At 45.3% G+C, this 26192-nt stretch overlaps 1 long non-coding RNA gene across 1 annotated transcript; it reads right to left on the reverse strand.

Moving 5' to 3' along the window:
- Positions 1–1659: 1659 nt before the first annotated feature.
- Positions 1660–26192, reverse strand: LOC132665140 (uncharacterized). Its single transcript, XR_009603999.3, has 3 exons — positions 26081–26192; positions 17296–17428; positions 1660–1872 (listed from the first exon to the last, which is right to left on the reverse strand). It is a non-coding gene; the product is annotated as an uncharacterized LOC132665140 (long non-coding RNA).

Genomic DNA, 26192 nt, shown 5'->3' on the forward strand with positions numbered 1-26192 from the left:
ATGGATCGGGTGAGATTTTACAGTTTCTGGTGAGAATGGTTGTCCGATGGTAAAAACCAATATGCCTTCAAGCACCTTGCTCATCGTTTCCCCACTGAAAATGTTCTTCCGTTTTACCAAATAATTAGAAATGTTACTGACAAAGAAAGAAAAGAAGAAAGAGAGAGAGAGAGAGAGAGGAAGAGATGAAAGAAAGAAAGAAAGAAAGAAAGAAAGAAAGTCACTCTGAATATTTAATCTGAATGCTCTAGTATTCTGAATAATACTAGTATTCTAGTACTCTGAATAATCTAATCTACTTGTGGGATAGAATTTAACTTTCGAAAATGATGGGCACTCAGCTCTCTTAAACCCTGAAATGTGTCTGAAGGATATGAATAGACAAAAAGCAGAGAGAGTTGCCTGATTATTCATTTGTTCTGCTTCTTTCTGTTATTAACAAAAGTATTTTAATATATGTGATAATTATATTACAGTGTGGCAGTAGACAAAGGCACCCAAATTGGAGAGGATTCCCATTTTAATAGCCTCATCAATTTTTCTGACGAGGGTGGAGATTTTATTTTTATTTTATTTTATTTTATTTTATTTTATTTTATTTTATTTATTTTAATTATTTCCTATCACTTTATTTTATTTATTTATTTATTTATTTATTTATTTATTTATTTTTAATTTGTTCTGTTTCTACCATTGGAGAAATGCCCGTGGGTCAGACTTCCAAGTGGCCTATAAGGTTCTTGGAAGCTCACATATAAAAATGTTCCCAATCGCCTTCTCCCCAAACCATTTAGAACCATTTGGTTCTTCCTGGGTACGTTCTTCTTTACAAGAGGTAGTGGTTTTCAGTGACCTTCTCTAATAAGTTGGGTGGCTTCTCCTGTGGCTCCGTGTGGGTAGTTATGTTATTTAAGTGTTTTTCATCTCCAACCTCAGGGAGCTTGGAGAGTGTTTGCTCTGCTCCAACAAGCACCGTTTGACACAGAAGGCTCGGAGCTCCCGTGTGGCCAGGAATATCGGGGTCAGGTTTTAGGGGGACTCAGTCACAGCAGCTTCCCTTGTCTATGCTTCCCCTCACCGTGGTCCGGTGGTTGGAGTGGTGCCCACACTCAAGCGGGAGTTACTGGGGTCTCAGCGGATGGTACTGGTAGCTCCCCGTGGCTCATGGGGAACCCAGGAGCCCCCCGTCCTCTCTTTCCCTCACCCCCCCCCCCCCATTGAATGCATCAGCAATTTCTATCAACCTTTGTTGATGCATCAAAAGCATCGATGTGACGCCGTCTCCTCTCCTTCTCACCCTGGTTCAGGTCCCCATCATCGTGCGTCCAAGCCACCCCGTAACCGTGGTTACGGTGTTCATTTATTAACTTGTGGCGTAGTGAACAGTTTATTTGTTTCTTGCCTCTCATTCTCCCAGTTGGTTCCCAAGGTGCCTGCAGGGAATCCCCTCTCCAGTTGGTTGTCTCCGTGCCTCGTGGCATCTGCAACATGTAACGCAGTTTAATAAATATAAGTAAATAAATAATTGCTCAACCTACTCAGCCAGGGAGATTGCCTTCTGTAGGCGAGTTCAGATGTTTTCAGGAGCATATAATAACCAGGCTGGGAAATGTTACATCAATTAAATAGGATGAACAAGTACGTGATGTGCTTGTTCACATTATATTTATTTTGTTTGGGATATAGTTGCAACCATTGAAAATAGATTTGCAGCTTGTAGTCAGTGATGAAGGAGATACTTTCTGTCGCTGGGAGGCTTCTTGAGAAGAAAATCAATCCCAAGTAATCTGTGTTTTAATTGTATCAGTGTCAGTATTTTCTCCATCTTGCTACCGCTCTTAAATATGCCATTCTCCATGCTTGGGAGGTTATCTAAGCATTAGAAAAAATGAGTCAGATAAAGCTAAAGAGACAGTTAAGTTTACTGAACTTCACAGAGAAAGGTTTTATTTTAATATCTGTTTCTTACAAGGCATACATTTCACACTTATGAAAACAATGGATTCTATTGAGATGTTGAGATTTTTACCTTTAGCGTGTGTTGGAAAAGGACATTGGATGGTAGGACATTCTGGGGGGGGACATCACATGGCTGTTTCCATGGAGACTGACAGAGGTACATCACTGTCAATCTCCCAAGTTTATCTGAAGGTCATTTCTAGAAGCCCCAAGTGAATGGCTCCCAAACAAGTCCGGCTCCTCCCGAGCCGTGCCAATGGTGATCAATATCCATTGTGAGGCGACCTGACCTGACCAGAGAGGTGAGACCATCACTCGATACGCTTTCAGGATGACACACAAGCCAAATGGGGAGTCAGAATTTTATGGCTGAAAGTCCGCACTTTAAAAGGATTAATAATTAAACATTTATTGAATTTTGTGTCCAAAGGATTCACAAAAACTATAGAAGAATAGGCTGTTCTCTTGATATATCAGATTGAACATGGCAAGATTTTAAATGCATTTTCTATGTTGGATTATATTCATTTGAACTTGAAAGAAAGAACAGATTATAACTGCATAACTGTGGAACATAATATTGGTAACCCTTCTCTGTGTTTTAATTAGATCTTTAGTATGTAGTCATACTTAATTCTCAAACTTTGTTTCTTTCACAATTCACCCTGTACACATGTATTATTATGTACCTGTACACCTGACAATATATTGAGACACCAATATTCATGGGATAAACTTGGGTTGTTTATATGTAATTATTTTTCTTATAGCTCTCTCTTTTTTTATTCCAAAGAACGCTAATGTCTGTTCCTTTTCCTTTCAAAAAGCCATATCTGGTAATAGTTCTGATTTTCCTTAGAAACGACCATTATTTACTTTGACAATATTAGAAGCCAATGAGATTTTTGGCTGAGATGGAGTGATAATGGAAAAATAAATTCTGGAATAAATATCAGAAGATTTATCTATGTTTTTCTGTCTTACATAAACGTATCAAGTACATCACTAAATCTAATCTGTATCACTTGTAAAATGAGAAAAGCAATCTCATGTGTTTTCTCAGGATAACTGGGGGTTTCGAATAAGAACCTCCGTGGCAGTGCCCTGGAGACCGCGATGAGGTACAAACACGTCTTTGTGACACACGGGGCTCTTCTCACCCCTCCCTAGACCGCCGGCACTGGTTGCACTCAAGGCGCCTGGCGATCGATGAAAACAGCACAAATTCTGTGCAACTTTGTAGTGCAGGAGCTTCTGGTTTAAGTTGACATTTGGGAAGCCGCCTCCGTGTAGCCGTGCAAGGTCTTATTTCGGGTGTATTTGTCTCTTTATATCTGCCTTTTCTCGCCCCACCCCATGTAGGCGGGCTTCGAGCTCCTTTGCCCCAGGTAAGAATGGAGCAGGCAGCCAACCAGAAGGACTTCCAGAAAGCCGACTTCGGCTCAGGTCATGATCTCACGGTTTGTGGGCTCGAGCTCTGTTTCGGGCTCTGTGCGGACAGCTCGGAGCCTGGCGCCTGTTCGGTTCCTGTGTCTGCCTCTCTCTCTGCCCCTCCCTCACTCATGCTCTGTCTCTCTCTGTCTCTCAAAAATAAATAAAAATTAAAACATTAAAAAAAACAAGTATTTCGTGGGCAGCTTCACTTCATACCCACTGTACAACCTTTCTCTCTCTATGAAGATGTGCACAGGAAGAGCAGAGCCGGTGACACCAACTTCCAGAGTCAGCCAAGACCCTCCCAGAGCTTCGTTCCCGTCGGAGCCAATGCACATCGTGTTCCGTTCCTATGTGCACAACCCGTACAACGTTGCCAGGGCTGGGAGTGTGAGGGATGTTACTCCCATGGCCAATTTAGATTGTGAGGCACCGTTGACCACGAAATGAGGAGGTTCTCCGTGTGGGCGTGGCCTGTTCACAGGAGCCACTTGGGAAGAGTTCTCTCTGTCTGGTTACAGAAAGGGAAGCCAGAAATGCACAGTGTGGGCAGGACCCAGGTGTCCGGCCCTGCGGATGGAGACACACGGGGCAGCAATGACTCGCTGACACCCGCCGGGAAACAGGGACACTCGTCCTACAGCCATGAGGAGGGACTTGTTGCAACAGCAGGGGTGAGTTGGGGAGGGAGCCGCAGCCACAGATGGCACTCCCAGCCGCCCCGAGAGCCCGGCGGGACACGCGCCCTACTGAGCTGGATGCCCGAGGGGCGGGTTGTGGTCACGCTGCTCAACGGGCTAGTTTGTCCACGACGAGAGAAAACAAATAGAATCTCACTGAAAACTGCATCTTCCAGAAACGAACAGGAGGAAGACAGGTGGGTGATGCCTGGATGTGATCTTTGCAAACCACGCTCTGCAGCAAGCAGCAAGAGCGTTGGGGTCGGGGGATTGGATTTTTCGCAAATACAGTCCATACTCCAAGGTGACGGAGACCAGAGAGGGGGAATCAGAGACCATCCCTTCTCCATCGAAAAGGGTGGCCATAAAGGACACTCAGGGATGTGGGTTTAACTGGTGAGCATCTCAAGTCAACAGACCAGCAGTGGTGGGACCAGAGGAGCTCAGCACCTTAACGGGAAGGCTGAGGTCAGGCAGCCGCACGTCTGGGTACCTAGCAAGCCCTGGGCGTGAGGAGAGCTCACGTGGTTCAGTTTTGAGCAAACTGAAAACAGGGGATAGTCAACCGATCTTCGGGCCAGAAAGAGAAGGCCACACCAGCCTGAAGATCAGAAGGAAACCTGGAGCCGGAGACGATTTGCTACCGGGCCAGAGGGTTTGCCAAAGCCCACCCGTCACACTGGACGCCGGCCTTTGAGAAACGGGAGGCAGAGGCAGAAGCTGAGAGGCCAGACCAGAGCCGTGGAGACCGAACACGAGGGCAAGGGGCCTGCCCTGAACGTGGGGCTTGTTCTCATCTGATTAACCTTAATTAAAATCTGTAACGTTAACAGGGCACAGTATTAATGCGAACACAGGTAGGTCAGTGGAACAAAGAAAGAATCAGAAAATAACTTTAAATTTCTAAATTGTTTTTAAATGTTTATTTTTGAGAAAGAGAGAGAGAGAGAGAGAGAGAGAGAGACAATGTGATCTAGGGAGGGGTAGAGAGAGAGAGACACAGAATCCGAAGCAGGTTCCAGGCTCTGAGCCATCAGCACAGAGCCGGACATGGAGCTTGAACTCACGAACTGTGAGATCATGACCTGAGCTGAAGTCGGACGCTTAGCCGACTGAGCCACCCCAGCGCCCCAGAAATTAACTTTAGAATTATAAGGAGTAGTGCATTTTAGACATGAAAAATAGATATTGTTTTTAAAGCATAAGCATAATGGACTATATTTGTGGATAACATTGGATTCTCACCGTCACATAAATACTATGACAAACACAGATCTGCAAAGAATGTGAGGCCATCTTCCAGCTTCAACAATTACAAACATTTTGGCAAACTTATTCTTCTGTCATCCTACTTGTTTCTTGTGTTTCTTCCAGCAAATCCATCATCACGTGAACCTAAATAATTCTCCAATATGCACCCACAACAGTGAAAAGTTGTAAAATTAAATTATCACACCATCATCATACCCAACAAAAGAATATAAGCAAATCTTTTACCTAATACTGAGATATTAAGTAGTCTTTTAAAAATGCTTTCCAGTAGCAATATAAAATATCCATGATTTCTTAAATGAAAACCACACAGTTCACCATCGCATCTCAGAATCACAATCTCTTTCAGATATGTACAGATTTGCACAGAGGAAAGAAATTAGGAGAAAACTAAGATGATAGTCGCGATTATTGATTCGTGACGGGATGTTTGATCGCGCAGTGTTCCGTTTTACATCTTTCTAATTTTTCTAAATATTCTGAAATAAGCGTATACTTATTTTGTCATCAGAAGATGTTATCCGTAAAAAAGATTTTTGAATAGAAATTTGAATACGTTGTCAACCATAGAACACTGCTCTCAAAACCGACCCCCAGCATTTTAAAATATTTACTGAAGCATCAACATGAGTGTCTCTATAACACCCTAAATTTGTGTAATCCCGAGTAGACGCCTTCGTTGTATTAGAAGTTATTTATTTTTAATTTCATGGGCGATTTGTCAACAAGGTTCTAAACTTGACGTCTATGTACGAAAGACATAAGAAGTTCACCTTCATTAAACTGTGTTCAGTCTTTGCTTAAGGGCACGCCTGCCGGGGCGACCGGCTACTGGCATTTAGGGGGTAAATGAGGAGGCAGCCAGGGGAGTTTCGCGTGTGCCCCAGGAGTGCGTACCCCAATTGCACAAGTGATCAGAGCTTTCCACAGAGCAGATTTATCAGACATAATATTAACAACATACCGGCCGGGGAGGCCATCTTCCTGCGCCAATGTAACACTGACTCATAAACTTTTCCTCGCTGGAGGACATTAAAACATTTCCCGGGGCCGCATGTCCAATCCTTCCAGAAGGCACTGTGGAGATGCGTCACTTAATGTGCCCTCAGGAGATGCCACTTGTCCCAGAAATAATGAGTCTGAGTGAGTGATTTCAGAGAGCTTCACGCACAAGCTTTGGATCAATTTAGATTTGTAGCTGATTTTGTTTGATTTGCGAACGTCTACACCTGACTTTGCTTCCAGTTTGGTAATTTTCCCATAACTGGCGAAAATTTGTATTTCGTTCTGAAAAAGTGCCACTTCAGTTCTGTTAACATTTATTCCTGTTCCATTTTGATTTGTGGAACAGAAAAAAATAAACTTTTAGCTCCTACTAAACACATAAGAGAGTATACTCACAGATTTTGTGCAGTTTATAAGTCAGCAATCTGCACAAAATGTGAATGATCTGGGATGCCTGTCACATATTTTATGTAGCATTTTTTAATATGATTACTTCTTAAACCCATAATTATATCTTAGGTCGCTTTTATCCAGATTACAAAGAAAGCTTTATAAAGATACTTTAAGTATACATTTTAGAATTTAATTTCCTTACGATGTGTGATATTAATTTAATCTACTTAATATTATTGTGTTCATAAGATCGTGCTCAGGGTTTCAGACAGACTTTGAACTATAATTTCCACTTTAGCAATAACCTTTGAACGTAATCTAAGTATCTCTGGGAAAGTGACCTCATGGTTCCACTTTGTTTGCTCAGACTCTGATTAACGGATGAAATGGCCCAATGTTGGGGGCGCCTGGGTGGCTCAGTCGGTTAAGCGTCTGACTTTGGCTCAGGTCATGATCTCACGGTTCATGGGTTTGAGCCCTGCATTGGGCTCTGTGCTGACAGCTCAGAGCCTGAAGCCTGTTTCAGATTCTGTGTCTCCCTCTCTCTCTGCCCCTCCCCTGCTCATGTTCTGTCTCTCTCTGTCTCAAAAAATAAATTAAAACATTACAAAAAAATTAAAAAACATAAATGGCTCAATGTTGCTTTTTAGAGAACTTGTTTTTACACAGCTCGCTCGATTTTGTAGAAGGCAAGTATTTTTGAACACCTCTCGTTAGGAGGAAGCCATTTAAACATATAAAATTTAGAAATAAGGCCAATAGGGAGAAAAGTCATCGACTTTTAGAAATCCTGGAATTGTCCCTGGGGAACAGAGAAGAGCTTGCTGATAAGTAGAGGAGAAATGGATGCAGAAGACAATGTGTGACTAGTAAAGCCAAAAAAAAAAAAAAATACAATGTGCATATTTATGTTTCTAGTCTTCCAAAAGACTGATAAAAAAATGAAAAAAAAAATCCTTTAAAAAAACAGGCCCAAATTCTGGTGTTTGAGAAATGGAGGTCTTATTAGCGGATCTTCGCGAAAGGAAGGAATGATCCTGGCAAAGTCGAGGGCTGTGTGAACGTCAAGAGGGTTATGAACAGCATGGAGTTTTAAGTGTCAGGTTTTCCTTCACTTTAGAGAAATCTGAACATTACCCAAAATGGCTTGGTTGCTAACGTGATGTATTATAGTAGTTTCATATTAATTTTCTTGCTCTATGTATGTCTCTCTCTCTCTCTCTCTATATATATATATATAGAGAGAGAGAGAGAGAGAGAGATGATAGATAGATAGATAGATAGATAGATATAGAGAGAAACATCTGACCAACATCACCATAAATAACCAGAACAGCCACACAGAGCATATACTGATTTGTCAGTCTTGTTGGCGTTGGGTGCATGGGGCTGTGGACGTGCGCTCGGCCACGCTCTCAAGGCCTGGGGACACTCCCCTGCGGTGGGTGTGGGTCGGCCACTATCCTGACCCACTGGTGCCTTCATCGGGATTCAGTTTCAAATTTCAGGACTTGCTCATTCTCATTTTGATTTAATCACAGTTTAAAAAATGTAAACCATTTGTATGGTTCTGAATATTAAAATACAGACTCTAAAGGTTTCTAATCTCCACGATTTGCTCTCTTTTCTTAGAGGGAAACATTTGTATGGTTTTGGTTTCTGTCCCTAATTTTTATCTTATTCAGAGGCAAACAAATGTGTAAATATTGGTAGAATAATTAAAATTCTCTCTCTCTCAGGTGTCCTGGGTGGCTCAGTCAGTTGAGCGTCCAACTCTTGGTGTTGGCTCAGGTCATGGTCTCAAAGTTTGTGAGTTGGAACTCGGCATGGGGCTCTGCACTCAGAGCACGGAGCCTACTTGGGATTCTCTCTCTCCCTCTCTCTCTCTGCCCCTCCCTGGCTTGCTCTCTCTTTCTTTCTCAACAAATAAACAAATAAACATAAAAATTTTTTTAAAAAATTAAAACAATTTCCATCTACTTATTTATCTAGGTGTGACTTTTTAAAAAAAAATACACACTGATTTGTTTTTGAGAGAGAGAGAGAAAGAGAGAGAGTGCACAAGCAGGGGAGGGGCAGACAGAGAGGGAGACACAGAATCCGAAGCAGGCTCCAGGCTCTGAGCTGTCAGCACAGAGCCTGACATGGGGCTCGAACTCCTTGCATGTACAGATGCAGCACGGATCTGGATGGGGAAAGAATACGGTTCTAGACATTGACAATCATACAGCCCTTGCTAATCAGTTAGCAGTGTGTCCCAGAGGTTATTCCCCACCAGTGACAAGGGATCTCCCCGTCCTGTACTTAACAGCTCCTCGAATGTCATGGTCCTGCTGATGGGGCTATTTTCAGCCTCATTACAATAAAACAAGCGGGAGTGAATAGCCTCTTGCACAAGTCAATTATGACTTTTTTTTTTTTTTTGCCTGTTCTTCGCTTAGCTTTCACCAGAGGACACTACAAAGAACCAACAGTGCCCATTTCTGCGTGGGTCAAGTGGAGATTGATAATGACAGGTTTTAGAGCAGCTCTCAAATTCCCCCTTTGAAGTTCTATTTTAAAATGCTCTTCCGAAATAAATGCTACAGAACTACAATCTGGTTTGATTTTGCCAGAAACTATTGATATAGATTTTTTTACTAACAGTTCTAATATGCATTCCGTTCTCCCCTTAAATGCTGCTTGAATACCTCCATCGTCCTAGGACCTTAAGAGACATCAGCGAGTAACGCAGGACAAGACCTTGGCCCGGGACGTGACCTCTGAGCCGACACTTAGCCAAACCAGCATCTGAGTGAGTGTGTTTTGCAGAAGGAAGTCATTAGGGGAGGAGAGGGCAGCCCATCTGAGAAAGGGCGAAGCAGGCATTCTGCTGGAGAAGGCGGGATGACGGGGACATGGGAGCAGAGGTTAGAGGGCAGAGGGCCGAGCCCCCCGGACCGCATTGAACACGAGTCCATCCTTTCTCTGAAAGGGAGAGCAGGGGAGGGTCGCGATTTGGCTCACGTTTTTCTGGTTTCTCTTTGGGAAGAAGAGGCGGGACTGCCAGGGTTGACGTGGGGACAACTATCCAGATGGGGTGCCCTAGCCCTGCAGACGTTCTGCTGCGGTGCCCACTAGCGGTGGGAATTGTGGGAAGTGGTGACATTCCAGATGTTGCTCGAAGGCAGAGCAACAAGGTTTCCTGCAGGAATGGGTAGGAAATGTGAGAAAAAGATCTCAAGGTTGTATGGGGATTGGACCCTGTGGTGTAGATCAGGGAAAATGATGTCCACGCCCACATCTCTAGGTTCAGCAAGGTCAAAACACTAGTTCCTAGTGAATTCAAGTAATTATTTTTTCAGTTTGTGACATTAAAAAAAAAAAAAGTTTATTTATTTTTGAGAGAGAGAGAGCATGCGGGGGGTAGGCAGAGTCAGAGAGAGAGACAGAGAGACTCCCAAGCCGTCTCTGTACCATCGGCACAGAGCCCAGCGTGAGGCTTGAACTCACAAACTCTGAGATCATGACCTGAGCCGAAGTAGGACGCTCAACCGACTGAGCCACCGAGCTGCCCCAGAGTTTTTCACATTTAAAGCGAATGACGGTACGGCCACCCCTATGTTTTAGACTGAGGGTATTATTCGATGTGATAAAATGGACATTATTATAGGCTCTTACAAGTTGGGAAAGAGTAATTTCTATTCTATCCTTATAACCTATTTATTTTCTGCAACAAACACATTGCTCCGTCTTGAAAATCTTAGGGGCACTTGGATAAATGCTCATAAACACGTCAGGTAAATAGGCTTTTTGGTTCATTGCATCAGCTTTGGTTCATAATGGAAAAGAGAAGGATGTGATCGATACACATTTTTTATTTGACTAAGACTCATTAGAAGCTATTTTAAGCTTATTAATCCTAAAATACATGAGGTAACGTGAAGTTTGATGTTGTCCAGGTATAACTGGGTTCTTGCACTTGGAACCTCCCGAATACATATATGGTAAACTCGACTTTTTACTTACGCCTGTTTCCTGCCCGTGACCCCCTCCTTGGCTCTGACACCATCTCTCACCCTCCTGCTAGAGTCAAGGTAGGAGGCAACAGAAATTGGAAATGAATTCTGGCACACAGGCCATGTGGAGAGGCGTTTATGTCACACCTATTATCGGTGTGGGGCGTAGGGATTCAGGACCGTGAACTTGAGTGCTGGAAAACAAAACACGTGCGTTCCAAACATATGGTAATTTTATCGCGCTGATACTAATCTCTCCCCGTCACACTGATCACTAAACCGGGAAAGAGATGAACACAGAGTTTCAGCTCGTACTCTGTTTTCAGAATATCAGCACCGTAGTTCCGCTACGTCTGGAACGGAGACTCCGAAAATTTCAAAAGCAATAGAAATTATGATTTTTTTCCTCATCAAAAGTTTAACTTCTTCCCTAAATGAAAAAAAAAAATTTTTTTTTGAGATGATTAGCTCCGAAATGGGCAACCAAGTCGACACGGGGAAGAACAATACTATGGGGAAAACGACAGTCAGACTCATTACTTTCCCAACGCAGAATCCCGCAAATCGCCCATTCATTTCCCCAAGCTACAGATTTGACTAAGCATAAGAATTTGAATATATTCTTGAGTCAATTCAAGGAACGCTAATGCGCATTCTTCCATTTCCCATAACGCGGACGCTGCTTCTCTGACAAGTGCAGATGAACTCCTTCAGACTCCGGCTCTGGCTCAGTTTGTGACCTTAGGCAAATCACATTTTTTTCTATTATAGATTTCTCATCTGTAAAATGATTATGCCATGTTCCCTCACATCTAGACACAAATGACTGTCTTAATAGCTCTCAGGCGCCATTACACTAAGCAGCATAAAATGCTAAAAAGAACCAGACAACCATTCCAAACAAAAATAAAACAAAAACTTAAAGTCTCCTCTGCAATTATGTCTGTCACTTTCTTCCCAATATCATCAAGCTGACAAAGTTGGTGGGAAAGTGGAATAAGGGAATGCGCCATTTTGTTCCTCTTCTGCATTTCAGACGTGGATGGATGACTCAGGACATGGCTCACCCGACGGCAGATGCCATGTTCATGGGCCACCCCAGACCCGCTCTGGACCCTCCGAGCTGGGGGCCATCTCTCATCACTCGTGGTGGCCACAAGCCAAGCTGTGTTTCTGTGAAGACACCTGTCTATTTGTGGAATGTGGATCTTTACGGAGGCAGCCAATATTTTCTCCTCCATTACTGCATATAATAACTAATAATGGGCAGCTACACCTGTTGGCTGCCATTTTCTTCTGACTCACTATGGTGCTAGGGAGGCAGAAGGACCTGATGAACGTAGACAAACAGAGAAAGAAGCGTGGGGAACGCAAAAGCAGTCAAGGGAAAAATCCCTCACGTGTGCCCAGCCTTATCCTCGGTGATCGCCCCCTTGCAGATTTCTGTGGCCTTGGATTCCTCTGAGTTCATCACTGACATAACCCCACGGCTTGATCCTGCCTTATCATGTTGCGGGAATGGGTCCTGCACCCGTAGACAGTCTCCTTGTCTGCGCTTCACTTCTGCCTCCTTTATCTGCCCCGTGGTGACGTTTTATACAGGAGCTGTTCCACTGCCGTGATAAGCTGAATTTCTCTTCCTATTGGCCTATTTCTTTTTTTCTAATAGTTTCTAACATAACGAAGTTCTAATGTAACATTCAATTTATTATGGATGTCAACCACCAATTTCTCTCTTTAGGATAACTGTTCTCAAAGTTGGGTTCCACTTCAACATTTGAGGAGCTCCCAAATGAGGTGCGTGGCCTGCAACAGACCCTCTGAGGCAGCATGTGGGGTGCAGCTCAGTGACCTGTGCCTGTAAAGCCCCTGGGTGATTCTAATGCCCATGAAGGTTAAGCCCATCTCCAGGTGTCCCTAAAGCCCTTGTCCAGGCTCTGGTCTCAGTCAGTTTCCAGTCTTCTGTTGTGATCCTGGTTCTGTATACACTTGTGAAAACCTCTGTCCCAGCAGGGACCAGGCACGTCAAGCCGCTATAGACCCTCCCCGGGTCCTGATCAAAAGTATCTTATCTGTATCACAACCTTACCTGTTGTGGAAAGCACTGGCTCAACCATGAGTCTAGTGTCCCAGACTCAATCAATTCCCTTCCCAGCCACCCACAAAGGGGGCAGTCCCCAGGAGGAGCTGCAGGTCTGTTCATATCCAATAAGGGCGTCCTTGAAGGCTTCTGTTGAAGGTACCTTCTGTGGTAGAGTATTTCTAAGTTCTTGAACATGTAAGAGCACATTTCCATCATGGACTTTTTTGATGTGAGAAGTATGCTCCATCAGAGGTAGCCAGCCTAGGATTCAGTTTCTGTTCTCGGGTCTCAGTAACCCAAAGCTTGATCCCATCTATACCATTTACTATCTTCTAGTAAGATATATCCACTTGTCAGATAGAGCGGTAGTGGTAACCACTTCGTAAGATTGTCGTAAACGATAAATGCTAATGAAGCACTTAGAACAAAGCCGACATATACATAACATTTACATTTATGTTATCTGGCATTTATATCACATTTATATTTATAACATTTATGTTACATGGCATTTATATCACATTTATATTTATGACATAAATATAAACAATTATATGTTATACGTCTCGCCATTAACTCGAGGACAAGAAAAATGCATTCCCCAAATGCTGGGTAGGGTTCTCTTCATAAATCTGGCACTTGTAACACTTGGAGTCTGACACAACTTCCTAACCAACGTTCCACAGTCTTGAATGTACTTGGGCTACGTGGCTATATATCTTTTCAGCTCTTGGCAGTTGAGTTGTGCCTGGGTCTCCCCAAACCACGGCCGATCGCTTTCCATCACCAGCAACCTTTTCTAGTTATTCCAGTGGCCACTGCAAATGTGTCCATTTTCTCTCTTAGGTGTCGTAAGATCAAAAGGCCATGTGGCACTGGGAGGGCTGCGCACATCACCCGCCGAGCGAAGACCAGTGCTTCCATGTTGGTCAAGATCCCCGACCCTCCCGTCAGGTCCTCTCTGTTGAGCAATGCCCTATGTCAGCTGTGTGGGAAGACCCAGGCAGAAGTGTACTTTTCTTCTGCATTTATTATTCAAGGCTGAGTAAAGATTTAAGGTTGAGCCTTGGCCTCATGGCCTCTAAACTTCAAGCCACACTGGCCACAAACACAAGAAATGAACTGAAAACTCTTTGCTTCCCGGCCATTTTCAATGAGTCGTGCACAGAGCAAGAGATTCCCTGTCTGCTCCTTTACACGGATTCCCATACTGGCCGATTTTCCTTACTGCCATTGTCCGTTGTTCCTGGGAGAACCTCCATTCTATGGTAAACAAACTAATTGCTTAAGAACAACGCCAGCAAAACAGCCAGAGAGATCAGTGCTTTTCAACTGGTGGGTCAAAACTATTAATGGGTCATAAAATTAGGTTGATTGACAGCAACCACACGAGTACAGACGAAGGAGAAGAAAATACAAAATATCAGAAAGCATCACACGGTATGTGTGCCTATGTTCTGAATTGTAATTTAAAAAGTATTTCTTGCTGTAGAGCAAAGTCAGAACTGAAAATCCGGTGTCATACGTCACCTTCTACGGGTATTTTGAAATAATATTCAAAACACACACTAAGAAGCACATGTCCGTACATAGGTAAGTGAGAGGACTTCCCTAGAAGCCACATGAAAAGCTGATTAGCAACTCCAGTGTCTTGACTGCGTTGCAAGGAGATGGGCACGTGGTGGAGAGCGAGCCCACCGGGAGGGCGGTTCCAGATGGGGCGACCCAGAGCTTCTGTTTTGTAGCCCCTGATGGAACCAAAGCTTGGGACGGGAGCCTGCCTGAGTGCAGAAATCAGGACCAGATCGAAAGTGGGAATCCTCGACGTCTGCCTGTGAGCTCTCGGTTTTTGTGTGGAATAGACAGAAAATATCTCCCCGTCGTCAGAGAAAAAGATTGTGTGAAACAGTTCATCTCGTGTTCACTACATACACACAAACATGCACACGTAATCTTAGAAGAAAGCCTTCTGGAAATAAATACAAATATAGTCACTAAGCTAAAACACTCAACAGATGGGTCGCATGACAGAAAGTGACTGGGGAGACAGCAAGTGACTTGCCGGATGTGGGCAAGGACACCAGCTGTGGTGCGGACTCGACATCTGTCACCACACCCCATGTGGAGCCCTGATGGTGCAGCGGCATGAGGGGGTGATTACGTTTAGATGAGGTCCTGAGGAGGGGCCCTCCAGCTGGGCTCAGTGTCCTCACCAGAGGGGAGAAACGCATGTGCACAAGCCCGGGAAAGGCGCATGGAGACGCATCTAGAAAGTGGCCATCTGCATGCCAGCTGGAGAGCCCTCACCAGGGCCACGGCCTTGATCTTGGGCTCCCAGCCTCAGAGCCATGAGAAACACCTTTCTGTTGTCCGAGCCCACCAATCTGTGGTATTTTGTTAGAGCAGCCGGGGCACGTCAGCATCACCTACAACAAAGTGTGTGACTATAAAACGTGATCGAGATTAAAATATTAGAGAGAGTTCAAGAGAAAAGTGGATACAAAGAAAAGATACAAAATCAACTTAGTGAGAATGTTCGAAGGAGATGATAGGCGGCATATGGGAGACAGTTCTTGAGAAATTTCTGGAATTGATGGGAGATGTGATATCAACGGCCCAGCAAGCGTGATGAAAACCAAAAGAAAGGAATGAAGATGAATTTACACTCAGGTAATGCACAGTGAGAAAATACCTGTAACTGGGAATGGAGGACGGTTAGGGCAATAAGCCTTTTTAACACGACAACTAAGGCCGTGAAGGCACAGAGAAACTGGGTTCCGGGGCTGGTGGAAAACAGCTGTCATTCCAGGTAAAGCTTTCGTCATAGTTAACACCGTATTCTTATTTTGAGGGTAACGCACAGACGTTGTCGGACGTGGTATGCGCACGGATGCTCCGTGAAGGACTCCTTGAGAAGGAAGGGAACCGAGCCCAGCAGCAGCTCTAGAGGCTGGGGTCACGCAGCACGCTGAGACCCCTTCCCTCCAACAGTAAGGAAGAGCAGACCCCAGCCACGGGCGGGGGTAACACAACACCGGATGCACAGAAGTGACTGAAACCACCGAGGTGGCCACACCAGCCACGAAACAGCCCTGGAAGCTTGTGATGTGAGCCTGAGCCGGCCAAGGCACAGCCGGTTTATCCTGGGGACGGGCGCAGGTGACAGCGTGGAGGCACGGAGCCCAGTCTGGGGGTGAAGGCGTGAGGGCCCTGTGGCCCGGACTGCAGGGGCCAGAGCGGTCTGGGGCTGGCACTGGCCTGCTGTCACCCCAGTCCACCTGCACAGCCTCCCCGGTGGCTCGGAACGCAGATGAGGTCACCACAGTGAGTGGCACACTGCTATCAGGGGACAGAGGAAACAGCAGGTGTCACACTTACCCTCAGAAACCTCAGGTACTCCCTTTTCAGACAGCACGTACAAAGAAAGTGGGTAAAATATCTAAAGCGATAAACGATGGACTCTGTAAAATGAGCAAGGGGCAAAAATATAAGAACTTAGCAAGAACATCATAAAAAATGAAATAAAAATCTTAAATGGTGAAATACATGTATACAGTGTTCAAGCTACGCTTAGTGACATCGGGAACCCAGTGGAAACACAGTGGACAGAATAGGAAATTGAGAAAGGGGCGAGAGTGGGATGTAAACAAGCCACCCCAAGTTTCAGAGCAGCACGAAGATGTAAGGTGCCAGGAAGACCAAGGGCGAGGCTCCTGGGAAGGAAGGCAGCAGGCTGGGGACACCTGCTCAGTGTTAGAAAAGAGAGCGGCACTGGCGGCCCTCCTGGGCCCTGTCTGGGAGGCCGTCGATGCCTTAAAGTGCAGAGAGTACAGTTTACATCAAATCAGGCCAAACGAACCCAAATCCCTCCGCGTGTTAGTGAAGCCCCGTGGCGCTCACGACAGACACCTAACTTTACAGCACCTGGAGACAAGTGGGGAACGCTCACAGAAGGGACACTGTTCCAGTGATGGCACACTTAGAGGTACAAAGACGGGAAGCTGGACGTTGAGTTCACACAAAATACTTTGAGCTCCACGAAAACTGAGTTCATAAAAATAAATCTTTTCTAAAGCGATTCGTAAAGAAATTGCCTGTAAAAGAAAGAAGCTCTTGGCAGTTAGATGGTCTGAGAAACGAGGAGGAATGACAAGCGAGGAAAATAGGGAATAGATCGGTAAAGATAAAGAACCGTTTTCTGTGTCAAACAATTCTATTTTTGAAAGGAGTGGGGCACCTGGGTGGCTCAGTCGGTTGAGTGTCTGGGTCTTGATTTCAGTGCAGGTCATGATCCCAGGGTCGTGGGATCGAGCCCCACGTTGCGCTCCGCACTGAGCCCGGAGCCCGCTTGGGATTCTCTCTCCCTCTAAAAAATAGAGCGCTCTCTTTCTCTTTCCCTCAGTAAATACATACATACATACATACATACATACATACATACATAAGAGAACTGAAATACTAACAACAATACCTGAGCTGGGAGGAGGTGATTATATTCTCATATTTTCAGGAAGAGAATGATGATTAGTTATAGGATGTCTTATATGTGGTGAGATTACACAGCGTGTCTTTCAAATAAAACAAGCAGCATGTACCTTTTCAACCTGAAAGATTAAAAAAAGCAAACGATGAGCATAAAAAGAAGCAGAAAGTGGGACAAAGGTAGAGTACAACAGGTAAGCGTAGCAGGAAGTTCACATTTATCAACAAAGACAATGAATCAGAATGGATTTCCAAAGCAATTTGTGCAATTTAATTACACCACACACACACACACACACTCACACACAGATGGAAACTACAGTTTTTAGTATTTAGATGATGCATATGTGAGGCATAAGGACACAGATGTGTGGAAATTAAGAAAAATAAGTAATATAGTAACGAATAGGAAGGAATGAATAGTAACAAAATAGTAACGAAATAGTATACGAAACAGTAATAGTAACGAATAGTAACGAATAGTAACGAAAATAAGTAATATAGTAACGAATAAGTAATACAGTAACCCGGATGCTAGCTGCCTCACAGCGTTCACGGCTGCCTGTCTTTGACAGAATTGAATCTAGGACCTCCTGTGGTGCAGTGGCTGACTCTTCCCCTATGGGAAAATACTTTTTCTCTCCTCCCACATAGAGGCCCTAGGGAGCACTACATAAATTTGCTCCCCTGATTGACGCGCTTTTCAATTGTCTACCCATTCGTTTTGCGCCAGCCTCAGAAATCCAGTACGGCCGAGCCTGCTCGGTCCGCTCAGGTTGGTCTGCTCACAGACGTGGTTCCCAGTGGGGACCTGTTTGCAGCACGGAGCGGGACCAGGCACTGCCCAGAGCTCTTCTGTCCTTGCGGGACACTTAGCGATCCAAACGCGGGACTCACTGTCAACGGCCATCCTAGTCGGTGTGGCAAAGACGTCACTACAACTTTGCGCCTGGTGTTTATTTGCCTGCAAGGTTTTCACCTTCTTTGGTCACAGTCCTCATGTATCTTCTTCCTGGAGGACAGACAACACTTACACTTCTAGGGTGTTTATGGCAGCTAATGGTCTCCATTTTTGTGGCCAGAAAATATATTTATTTCACGCTTGCTTCATCATTCCGTCTATTTGGGTTTAGAATCGTAGGCTGATAGTTACTCTGTCGAGTATTTTAACGACGCTATTACACGGGGATCTAACTTCCATATTTACTGTTGAGAAGCCAGCTGTCAGGCACAGGAAAACTGTCTTTTCTTTCAAGCTGCTACTAAGACCTTTATTTTGGGGATTGGGGTCTTCTGAAGTTTCATTAAGTCTTTGGTTGTGGATTTTTTTCTGCTTTATCCAGTGAGGTAGTATTTTGGATACATCAAAAATTAATATTTTTGTTAATTCTGGAATGCTCTCAACATTATTCTTGGAAATATAATCTCTCCCCCATTTCCATCTTCCCCATTAACACCTACGGTAGCTCTGACTAGATGTGTTGGGCACCCTCACTCTGCCCTCTGTGTCCTTGGACCTCAATCTTATTCTGTCTCCCCCTGCCTTTTATTTCTTTTGTGTTTTAGTCTTAGAAATGTGTTCAGATTCATCGTCAAGTTCACTACTTATCTGTTTAACCAACTATGGATTTTGTTTTAATTTCAATGTGACAAACATATATTAAAATATTATATGCATTCAAACAGATAAGGGCTCAGTTAGCCCATGGAAAGATGTTAAAGCTCTACATAGACAAAGAAAAATAAATTTAAGACAATTGCTTTATTTATATCTCTGATCAGATCGACAGGTTAAAAATAATAAGATTTTCTGTCTCTGGTCGTGTGGCAACTAGAGTTATGATAAACCCCTCCCAATAGAAAATATTCTTAATTGCTGGGGGAAAATATGAACCGATTTAAAAAAATTGATCTGATTTGATTTAAGCTGGTAACCAAGCTGGGGAAGACATATGTACCAGGGAAGGCACACAGATGAAGACAAATAAAACTAGAACTAAGGTTTATGAGTGCTGACGTTTTGGGGGTGGTGGGCACTCTTCCGGGAGGTTGAGAAGGAATTATGGGCTGCATGGACCCAGCACAGTCCAGGGGAAATGCAGCATCTGCCGTGAAGAATTGGAACTCCCTTCTGGTTCCATGATCTCGTCACTCCAAAGGGGCAAGGTCTTCAAGAACACAGCGGCACAGTCGTTACTAAATATTTTTACGGTGTGCGTTAACTGCTCCATTATAATAAATCTTACACTTTGTCAAGATTATTTGAATATTAAGACATCATGAAGGAGACAAATGATCACAGCAAGACTACCTAGATCTCTTGGAATACCCAGGACATATTATTTGAATGATTATTCCCCCAAATCGCACATGACACACAACTGCATCTCCATGTTGGCATAAACAGTAGATTTGGGAACGACTCTGGCCTGCATTGTTGCGTGCGGTCCACGTGCCTGGGCGATAGATAACATGACTTCAAGCAGACGCTAATGGGAAATATCGCAAAGTTAGAACCTCGGTGGGTTTTGATCATTTAATTTCATTCCCAACAATGGACATTGAACAAATAACAGTTAGGTGGTTTGACGAGCGCTGGTCTATAGTTTGTTCTAATTCCACTAGAAAAGTCAACTGTGGTATGAATGGCATTGAAGCTTTCTGGAGAAAGGCAACGTCACCTCCGGTTTGATCACGCCGGGGCCTTCACTCCAAAACCGTGTGTAACTACTGCCATCTGCTGGCTCGGGGCACTTGACAAATGTACTTGTAGGTTTTATTCAGCTTCCAGAAAAATCTATTCCCAGTCCCAAAGAGTGTGGCCTTTATTAATCTTCCTAAGAATATAAACATACAACGTATCAGAAAATAAACTAAGATCCACATGTATACTGACTATCGGTGCCATTTGTTGATGACAGAGAAGGCACTTGTACCTTCAGTAGACTCGAGATAACCTGGTGAAGCCTTGTTATCATCACACAGGGTGAAACGTATGGTCAAAAGTGACATTTGGTGTAATGCATTGACACGTCTTTAATATGAAGTATTGTACGTATTAGGTATTTAATATGTTTTAAACATCAGGGTTAAATACTGTAAAATATAAAATGACGCCTTACACACAGTCCACTGCTTCATTGTTAAGCAAAAAGGACCAAGAGGAAGTCAGGGAAAGTTAGGGTTCATTCCAAGGCTGGGGTAGGAGAGGGTGTGTTCAGGCCGGGAGGGCTTCCTGGGCACGGTGGCACTGCCCTCCCCCCCTCCCCCCGCCCCTGCCGAGGGCTCACATTCCCAGGACGGAGGACTAGGGACACGGGATTAACAACATGTCTCCAACGATGCAGAGGTGTGGATGCCGGGCTGGACGTGGGGGAGAGCAGCTGACTTTTGCTGGACGAAGTTGGATATGAGGAATACATCAGACGAGGCCATGCACAATGAGCAGAAGTATTTCAGGCACGGAGGCCAGGAGCAAGCCCGCCAGATGGGGCCCCGGCTGCCCGCACCATGGGGTCTGAAGGTGCGTACCGCGCTTGGGAAGCCAGGAGAGCCGGTGTCGGCAGGCTGCCCTTCCAGAGGCCGGTGCTGTGCCGGAGAGTCTTGGGAGTAACTGTGTGAGTCCTTCTCTCTGGGACTCACAGACTTTGAACACCGGGCAGGGAGGGGCGGTGACACAACGAGGCTGGACAGGCCACTCGGAGTGCCTCGCGCACAGGAGGCAAGTGAGCCACACGGCAGGTGCGTGGCCAGGCAGAGTCTATGGCAGGCTGGGAGCTGGGGCTGGTCTGGTCCCAGCAGGACGGGACCCGGAGCATCAGCCCAGACGGCCCCCCTTTGCTGACCGGAGCTAGCAACTGCCTCACCGCCTGGGTCCTGCCCGGGGCCTTCCGCTGGAGGCAGAATGACTGCCATCGCCCCCTGCGCGTTCCCTGCACCCCACCCCGAGTCACCGATGCCAGCCCCGGTCTGTGACAAGCCCCATGTCTTACTGCTGCTGCGGGCTGTGCTCCGTCCGGCACGGGTGAGCCAGTGACTGGGCAGAGGGTGAACACAGGTGAGTCGGTGCTGGTCTGGAGGCCGCGGCAGGTGCAAGCGGGGCTCAGAACCCTGTGCAAGACCAGCCCTTCGGTGGTGAGCAGAGCAAGCAAAACTTCTGAGTTAACCTCGGGGGACTCGTCAAATGCTTAGGAGGGACCGGAGGAAGGAAAAGAGTTTCAGAAAGTGTAGCGGCCAACGGTATGGATAGCGGATCATGGCGATAAAGGCAGACAGAGACAAGACGGGAAGTTGGAAGAACAAAAACCAACGCAAGAACCGTCTGTTTGGGCCGATGACACGGGAGCCCGCTGGCCACCGTCTCTCTGTCTACGCTCACCCTTCTCCACTGCGCCCGCCTTCACCTGATGATAATTCTCGGATGTTTATCACATCCTGACCTCTCCCCCGAGCTACAAAAGTGGGCGTATGGCGCGATCTAGATGGCTTGTCCACTCTCAAGACTCGATGAAACCTTGAATCCACAGTCCACGTCCGAGGCTGAATTAATCATCCATTATCTCGGTGGCAAGCGGCCGCCTGTTCAGTTGCTTTATCTGGATGGCTAGGAAGCATCCTGGGAACCAGCGCCTCCCTTACGCCCCGTCAGTCCCAACTGATTTTGTCCCCCAGCCGCCCGGGAATCGGTCCGCCTCCTCGGCTCTGTGGCCGCACAGCAGTACAAGTCGTGAAGGAGTCTCCCCAGGGCTCCGGGATAACCTCCTAACGGGCCCCTCTCCCCTCCTTCCTACCCGCCTCTATCAGTTCTGCGCCCTGCGCCGTGGCGATCGTTAGGAAGTGGGATCCAACGAGCTGTGCGTTCGCCAGCAACCGTCGCAGGACCACAAACAATGCAAACTTAAAACAAGGCTTCATATAGACAGCAAGTTGTCTCGAGACTGTTGGAAAACCCGGAAAGCAGCCGTCGGGGTCATGTCACCGCTACGGTGACCTAGATGTCTGGAAGCAGCACCGCCTCATAGCCCACAGTGGGGTCCCCGAGGGCGAGAGCTGTGGGGGTGCCGGGCCCACCACAGCCCCCCCAGCAGCGGGAGCCTGCGGGTCCGCTCACCGCCAGAGCTCGCCTCCCGGCCACGCCTGTGCATCGCCGAGGAGCCTGGCCACTGTGGGACGAGGGAATGTGTCTTCCAGCTTCCGCACTTTGAGGAGAGTACAGAGGGATACCTGCAAAGGCATCTGCTCCGCTCTAATATGATCTCCCGGAAGTGCCCTTCAACTTGGAGCTTGATGAAGGCAAGGGATTTGCTAAGAGGGATGGAATCCACACACCGCGCCGAAAACACGCAACGGGTCAGAAGACACCATAAAGCTCAAGTGATGGGTCCAAGGCTTCCGGGACAGGCTGGGGGCGAGTGTCGTGGGGTGGCTTTGGGAACAGTCTAGAGCTGCCTCCCTCACCCACACACCTGTGCAAGGAGGCCAGCTCCCATTTTAGGGCCCTGACTGCAGACTCGTGCTCCGTGCTGACGCATCTTCTCTCCACTGAATCCTCTCTGAGCATTACTTCTGTCTGATCTGTGGGCAGAGGGCAAGGTTCTGCTACCCTACAGCAATCTGCCTGGCCCTTGTGCCCTCTGTGCCCCCCAGCAGCCTTGTTGATAGGCGTACGTCCTCTTGTCAAGTCTGCGAGTTCACGCTGTAGTGACGGAAGGGACGTGCTGGAGGCCGGTTGCCAAGAAGTGTCTCTTCCTAACTGGACTCCAGAGAGAAAAGAGCTCTATTTTGGACAACCCACAGGTGCCCTAACGCTGGCAGAGAAACACCTTCTAAGAGCTCCCTGAGGCAAAGGTCAGGTCTCCTGAAATTCCCCGCGTGCCCGGTATCTGTGTACATCAGTAGACGTGGGGCACGGAGAACAGCCTAGGGCACAACCTCTGTCCTTCCGTGCAGCAAGGGAGAAAGGCATTTGCAGAAACAACTGGCCAAGATGGGAGGCCTCCCACAGGGGAGGGCGAACAGACCCTGCAGCCACAGTGAGTCACTGCTGGAGGGACCAGCGAGGCTCCAGAGAGCTTTGAGTCTAGACTCAGGGTCGCCTGGTCTTCAGGCAGCATATAGAGGCACAGCAGGGGCGGAAATATTTTTCACCCATTAGCTTATGAGAAGGTCTAGCCAGACTTGAAATTATTATGCGCTGAAGGAGTGGGTGAATTGATCGTTCTTGAAGTCAGATAATGAATAGGCAGATGTTATGCGTGTTGGAAGTTTTCCACAATAAGAGGTTACAAAGAAATACAAGGACAAACTTAAGAGACAAATTTGAGCAAAAAATTCAAATATTTGTTTGATAACTTTAAAAGGGTCAGCATATTTATTAGTCAGTGATTTCGGAGAGGTGATTTATGTGTGCCCAATGATATTAATATCCTTTGTCTTAAAAATACAACAAAAAAACTCAGCAACAGACAACTTACAACTTAAAGATTTCCCGGAAAACTGCAGATCATTGTCATATGTTTACCTGCTATGTAAACAGTATCTCTTATTCTAAATTACATCAGCTTTTATAATTTTTACCTACATTGGCATTTTTTTTTCCCTAAGCAAATGCATTGTTGATGAGGAAAGGGATGACCCAGAAGCTGGCTACTTCTAGAGAGGTCTCCCGAGCCCAGATTTTATATTGGTGGGAAACGGAAGCCTGATTTCTCTGCAGATTCAGGTTTGGCACCCTTGTTTCCACTAGAGGGCCCTGTGGATAAAAGAAAATTCTTAAAATCCTAGCTTTCGAAGCTACTTCAAACGTTTGCCATCTTACCAGTCATAATCTCTCGGTGATTTTAGCTTAATACTCAAAGATAACTTGTTTTTTATGAAACCAAGAAATAGTAAAGTCTGAACATCTCCAGATACTGTTTTCCCCCTGATTTCTTACCTCACTGTCAATAGTGGCTCTGAGACATGTTTACACGATCACGAGTCTTTAACCTTTTCTTTGGTTATCAGGAGTTATGATCAGCACTAATTATTCTTGAATTTGAAATTCTCTGATGAACAAATGCCTTACTGATACTCCAAAACTCAGCTCTTTCATAATTTAATACTATTCCAAGATTACTTTGAAAACATTAGGGACAACGTATGGCACACAGAATGTGAGTTCTTAGATGGGATCTGTACTCACACCGATTTCACTATTTACCTTTCATCTAATTTTAAACGGCAGAGGAAAAGGTGATGTGAACTTGATAGACATTTGTTTTTTACATAAGCATCCGTATATCGCTATATCTGTCAATGTGTTTGAGCAGGCTTTTTCATTTTTAGGCGTCAATGTTAACAAGTTCCGCAGAAGGGGCAGAAGGGGTCAGTACCCAGCGTTCCTACAATCTATTCTCTAAATCATCAAGTTTTCAATAAACAGGAGAGTGTAACCTAGACATGGGGGAGGGCTGAAGCATGTTGCCCGGGACAGAGACCTGACTCTAGATTTAAGAGACAAAAACTTCCAAACAGAGTTATAAATATGTTCTGATAACTGAAGAGATCCATGCTTAAAAAATTAAAAAGAATCGTATGAGGCTGCTGATAATCATCAAATGGAAACTATCAATATAAGGAGATATAAACTGTATTAAAAAAAAAAAAAACAGACCAAATGGAAATACTAGTTTTCAGAAGCACCATAACTGAGTTGAAAAATTCACTAAGGGGATGACACGTAGATTTAAGTTAAGAAAAAAAGAATCGGTAAACTTGAAGATGGGTCATTGGGGATAGAATCCAAAGACAAGAGAGGCAAATGGGGGCAGCCTTAGCATCAAGTAGGGCACAGTTAGCCCAGCAACACAGTGTAATGGCAACACCAGAAGGAGAGCTGGGAGGGACGGTTGCAGAGAAACTATGCAAAGAAATAATGGAGTGTGACCAGGAAGCCCGGCCACAGAGGCCACGTCCCACGCCAGCCAAGTCACCGATCAGGTACCTAGCACCATCTAACTTTGAGAAAACTGGAGGAGGAACCAAACACACGTCTCGGAAAGGAGAGATGTGATGACTGACGAAAAGCGTTAAATAGAGAGCCTCAGGCTTGGCCAAGCAGAGGAGAGGACGGTGAACTCAAAGACGGCTCATTGGAAACTATCCAGGCAGAGGAGCAAAAAGAAAAAAAGTGAAGAAAGTCTACGGATGCCACGAAAAGAAATAGCTTACACATTGTGAGAGTTCCAGGAGAAGAAGTGAGGGAGAAAGAGACAGAGGGCTTATTTAAAGAAATTAATTTAATTTAATTTAATTTTATTTTATTTAAAAAAATTAACGTTTATTCAATTTTGAGAGACAGAGAGAGACAGAGTGCGAGCAGGGGAGGGGCAGATAGAGAAGGAGACACAGAATCCAAAGCCAGATCCAGGCTCTGAGCTGTTAGCACAGAGCCCGATGAGGCGCTCGAACCCATGAACTGCGAGATCGTGACCTGAACTGAAGTTGGACCCTTAACCGACGGAGCCACTCGGGTGCCCCAAATAATTATGTTTTAGAAACTATAATACAGTTGTCCAAAATCAAAGAAAAAAAAGGATTTAAAAGCAACAAGAGAAAAATAATTTTCTCACAGATGAGGGAAACCCCATCGGCTATCTGCAGATTTCTCAGCAGAAACTTTGCAAGTGGGAGGGAATGGCATGACGTATTCAAAATGCTAAAACTAACTAACTAACTACCTACCTAATCAACTAACTAACAAACAAACAAACTGCCAACGAAGAATACTTTACCTGGTAAAGTTATACTTCAAAATGAAGGAGATAGAAAGTCTTTCTCAGACAAATGGAAGCTGAGGGAGTTCATCACGAGACCCACCTTACCGGAAATGTTGCAAGGGGTTCT

The sequence above is a fragment of the Panthera onca genome, chromosome D3 (genome assembly GCF_046562875.1).
Source record: "Panthera onca isolate mPanOnc1 chromosome D3, mPanOnc1 haplotype 2, whole genome shotgun sequence".
NCBI lineage: Eukaryota > Metazoa > Chordata > Mammalia > Carnivora > Felidae > Panthera > Panthera onca.